At 48.0% G+C, this 4,934-nt stretch overlaps 2 non-coding genes across 2 annotated transcripts; both read left to right on the top strand.

The window, feature by feature from the left end:
* The first annotated feature begins 643 nt into the window (after positions 1-643).
* Positions 644-757, top strand: LOC140280711 (U5 spliceosomal RNA). Its single transcript, XR_011909642.1, has one exon. It is a non-coding gene; the product is annotated as a U5 spliceosomal RNA (small nuclear RNA).
* A 316-nt stretch (positions 758-1,073) lies between these two features.
* On the top strand, positions 1,074-1,264 carry LOC140280775 (U2 spliceosomal RNA). Its single transcript, XR_011909702.1, has one exon. It is a non-coding gene; the product is annotated as a U2 spliceosomal RNA (small nuclear RNA).
* The last annotated feature ends 3,670 nt before the right edge of the window (positions 1,265-4,934 follow it).

The raw sequence follows: 4,934 nt of genomic DNA, 5'->3' as shown, positions 1-4,934 counted from the left end.
GTGAATTTGACATCTGCCTTACATGTAACAGATTAGCGGTTTAGCAGTTTTAATTTAGTTTGAGTGAAGGAATTCATTTTATAGCAAAATCCGGAATCGTGAAGAACTCATGAAAGTAAGCTTATTCTCGGATTCCTGAAACTTTAGATTTGCTCTTTCTTTTACTGCAAAGTACAACGTTGTTTTTTTTTGTTTAAATCTTTCTAGATATGGTAAATATGAAGGACAAAGCAGTTTTAACATAGTTTGAGTGAAGGAATTCATTTTATAGATAAAATCCCAAGAGTCTGCTGAGAAAAGAGAGTGAATGCGAAGTAGACTTTAACACGGCTCTGGGAGCGAGCCGAGTGTGGGCTAACCGGGAGAATTGCTTGAAAGAAACGCGACACCGAATGAGCGGTCAGAACAAAGCCTCAATACGGTTTTCCCGTGGTGTTTTTGTTGCTGCCTTGTCTTTTGCACAGAGTAAAAGACAAGGCAGCCATCGAATAGGGCCCGATTGTTCCTACTTGGTCAGCCGAGGAGCAAGGGGGTGGGGGGGGGGGTGGGGGGGGGGCAAGCGTCTCAACCAAGCAAAGCTCACCATGGGGAAGGTGGCTATGCCAACTAGCCTGATGCCCTGCTCCCGCAGTGACGGATAATCGTACTCTGGTTTCTCTTCATAACGTACAAGTCTTTCGCCTTTTACTAAAGACATCTGTGGAGAGCAGCACTAATGAGTTGTTTCTATTTTTGGCAGGCTTTACCTTTGCGGGTGAAGCCCTTTCTGTCTGTGCAAAAGAAATCTTGTTACTGTGCAGAGTGACTTCTCTGAGTAGAGTCGCCTTACTTGTTGCGACTGTGCCGATGTTCGAAGCTGGAGTGCAAAGTTGTTGCTTGAATGGTGCTTGCTGGAGCGTGCGGGAGTGCAAAGTTATACCATTTAAAAGGGCTGAAGAGTGCTCAGTGCAGCAGGTGGGCGGAGGTGCAAAGTGACACTCTGGCCACCTATGGCCATAAAAAGAACAGGGGTGTTAGCGGACAAGTGCGCATTGTGCCAGGAAGGGCCCTCGGACGTGAACCAGTGGACAGTTGTCGCTTCTCGGCCTTTTGGCTAAGATCAAGTGTAGTATCTGTTCTTATCAGTTTAATATCTGATATGTCCTCTCTACGAGGACTACATATTAAATGGATTTTTAGCAATAGGAGTTGAAAAATTAGCTTGCTCCGTTCACTCCAAGCATTGACCCCGTACTGCAGTGCCGCTGGGAACGGTGCGCTCTTCTCTACTCTTGTGAAAAAGCAAACAGCGGTGCAGGATGCAAGTTTCAGGGAGCCCAAGATGAAACTTTCTTTTAGTCTGCGGAGAAAAGAGAGTGAATGCGAAGTAGACTTTAACACGGCTCTGGGAGCGAGCCGAGTGCGGGCTAACCGGGAGAATTGCTTGAAAGAAACGCCATACCAAATGAGCGGTCAGAACAAAGCCTCAATACGGTGTTCCCGTTGTGTTTTTGTTGCTGCCGCTGTTTGCTTTTTCACAAGAGCGCACCTGTTGAGGGGGGGCCTGGGGGGGCCTGGGTGATGGTGGGTCTCAGGCCCGGGCTGCTGCGACTGGTGTGACCGGGTGGTTTGTTTGTTTGTTTTTTGTTGTTGTTTGTTTGTTTTTTGTAGAGGTCCTCCGGAGTGGGGTTGGGTTGAGTGGGGTGGGGCGGGATGGGTACCTTCTGGGGGTACAGTAGCTCCCAGAATATGGTCGCTGCAGGCCCCGAGCCTGGTGGACATCAGGCCCTCCTGTCCTGTGTTGGCTCCCTGGTAGCGGGGATGCCTATTGCAGCCAGTCCCTGGCTGCCCCCAGTGTATATCCCCATACCCCTCTCCCTTCTGGCTCCTGTACACAGCACACACTCACACATGAAGGGTTTTGGGGGCGTGTGTGTTCGGTGGGGTGTAGTGGACTCTGCAGTAGTTGCCCTCTGCAGTTCCCACCCCTGTTTTAATTACACCTTAGACATTACTACTTATCAAACACACTCACACACACACATTAGGTCTTGGGGGGTGGTTACACTGAGTGGCATCTGGTGGGCGGGGCTCTTTGGGTATGTAGGCTGCCCAGAGGGCCACGCTCCCAGTTCTACAAGTTTGGCTGCCCCTCAATTTTAATTGCTCACTATTAGAAAATATTGAAGAGCCAGAAGGGTGAGGGGAGGGGTCTTCTTCGCACACCCCTGCTTCCTGGTTGCTGCTCGGGGCGGGAGGGGCCAGGAGGATTAATTAATTGTTCTGCTGGTTTGGGGTCTGTGGTGGCTGGGGGGCTGCTGGCCCCCTGGTGTGCCCGCTGCACTACACCCCAGCGGAGTCGAGGGAGGGAGGACGTGTGGATGTATGGGACATGAAAGTGTGTGTGGTAATGATTGGGCCTGGATCTTGGACTTGCTGTCGCCTGGCCTGCCTGTGCTTCTCCCGATGGGGGGGGCGGCGTGGCCTCTCTCCGCTGCTCGCGACTTCACCCACCTGTGGGCACGTCTTGACTCCCAGGGCACTTGGCCAGGGGTGCTGGGGCAGGCACTGACCCACTGTGTGGCTGTCTGGGGCGCTTGGCCCTCCTGGGTATTGGGTGGGGCCTCTGCCGGGGGGTTTGGGGGCGCTCGGGCTCCTGGGGCCCGGATCCAGTACACGGCCCATGTCTGGGCGGCTGGGGCCTGGCGACGTCGGTGGGCTGTTGCCCCTGGCTCCCGGAAGGCCTCTGCCCTATGCTTATGGGGGCTCTTTCCGGGGGCTTCCTCTGCAGTCTTCTGGGTGGATGCGTGGTTGCCCCTGCGGTGGGCTTCCTGGGTTCTGTGCTCTGTGGGGGCTGCTGGTGGCCTGGGTCTTGTGGCCTTCTCTGCCTGCTTCTGATTGCTTGGGGGGGCTGTGGATTGTGGCCCTGTACGCTTATACACTCATAACTAAGCACGGTTATCATGTAGGTCCTGTGCCATGGGTGTTGCATGTTCTCACACACACACAACCACATTCATTAGTCCAGTAGCATGGTCGCTAAGCAGTTGATGTATTATCATGTCGTCTCAGGACATCTATATCCACAGCTGTGTTGTATGCGATGTATGTTCTGTTTTTCTCTTCTTTCCTCTTCTTCTTCTTCTTCTTTCCTTGTCCCCCGGTCCGGTTCAGTTCTATTACATGTCATATATTGTAAACAGAAATAAATATATTTATTATATATATAAAAATCATATTTACCATGTCTTGAAAGATTTAAACAAAAAAACCAACGTTGTACTTTGCAGTAAAAGAAATAGCAAATCTAAAGTTTCAGGAATCCGAGAATAAGCTTACTTTCATGAGTTCTTCACGATTTCGGATTTTGCTATAAAAATGAATTCCTTCACTCAAACTAAATTAAAACTGCTAAACCGCTAATCTGTTACATGTAAGGCAGATGTCAAAATTTCCGACCATAATGTATAAAATGCGGTGAAAAAAAGGTGTGATAGAACACTAAAAGGTGGAGCGGAAGTGTTCGGCTGCAAGAAGGTGTGAATGTCCGACTATATTTGGTGAAAAGCAGGTGAAGCAAGGTCTGAATGCCAAACCTTACATCATCAAATGCGAGATCAGAGGTGTTTGGCTGCAAGAAGGCCATAGTTTGCCAAAAGCGGGTAAGGTGCGAATGTCCGACTAAATATCAAAAAAATTTGGGGCAGAGGTCTTCGGATGCAAGTGGGTGTGAATATCCAACCATACAAGTATGGTGGAGAGGAAGCTGTGAATAGCCGACCATAGTTTGGAAAAAGCGGGTAAGAAAAGGTTTGAATACCCGAACATACACCATCAAAAGAGGGAGCGGAGGTTTTCGGATACAAGAAGGTTTGAATGTCCCACCATAGTTTGTAAAAAGCGGGTAAGAAAAGGTTCGAATGCCCGACTATACACCATCAAAAGCGGGAGCAGAGGTGTTCCGCTGTAAGACGGTGTGAATGTCCGACCATAGTTGGTAAAAAGCGGGTAAGAAAAGGTTAAAATACCCGACTGTACACAATCAATAGCAGGAGCGCAGTTGTTCGGCTACAAGAAGGTGTGAAAGTCCGACCATGGTTTGTAAAAACCGGGAAGAAAAGGCTCGAAAGCCCGACTATACACCATCAAAAAGAAGGTTTGAATGTCCATCAATAATTGCTTTAAAACAAGAAAGTAAATTTTCGAATATCAAACCGTACATGATCATAAGCGGGAGAGGAGGTGTTCCGCTGTAAGACGGTCTAAATGTCCATCAATAATTGCTAGAAAACATGAAAGAAAATTTTCGAAAATCAAACCACACATGATCATAAGTGGGAGAGGAGGTGTTCAGCTGCAAGAAGGTGTGAATGTCCACCCATAATACCTGAAAAATGGGTAAAAAAAAGGTGCGAATGCCCAACCATACATCATCAAAAGCAGGAGTGCATGTGTTCGGCTACAAGAAGGTGTGAACGTCCAACCAAAGTTTGTAAAAAGCAGTTAAGAAAAGGTTAGAATATCCAACCATACATAATCAAAAGCAGGAGCAGAGCTGTTCGACTGCAAGTAGGTGTGAATGTCAGATCATAATTTGCAAAAAGCTGATGAGAAAGGGTGAGAATGCCCGACTATACACCATCAAATGCGGTAGCGGAGTTGTTCGGCTGTGAGTAGGTGTGAATCTCCAACCATAATTGCTGAAAAATGTGTTAGAAAAGGTGAAAATGCCGGTCCATACATAATCAAAATCGGGAGAGGTTGTGTTCAGCTGCAAGAAGGTCTAAATGTCCATCAATAATTGCTAGAAAACATGAAAGAAAATTTTCGAAAATCAAACCACACATGATCATAAGTGGGAGAGGAGGTGTTCAGCTGCAAGAAGGTGTGAATGTCCACCCATAATACCTGAAAAATGGGTAAAAAAAAGGTGCGAATGCCCAACCATACATCAT

The sequence above is a fragment of the Leuresthes tenuis genome, unplaced genomic scaffold (assembly GCF_036924035.1).
Source record: "Leuresthes tenuis unplaced genomic scaffold, fLeuTen1.0.hap1 SCAF_21, whole genome shotgun sequence".
Taxonomy (NCBI): domain Eukaryota; kingdom Metazoa; phylum Chordata; class Actinopteri; order Atheriniformes; family Atherinopsidae; genus Leuresthes; species Leuresthes tenuis.
The sequence above is the reverse complement of the archived record's forward strand: the minus strand, read 5'-3'. Positions and strand labels throughout refer to the sequence as shown.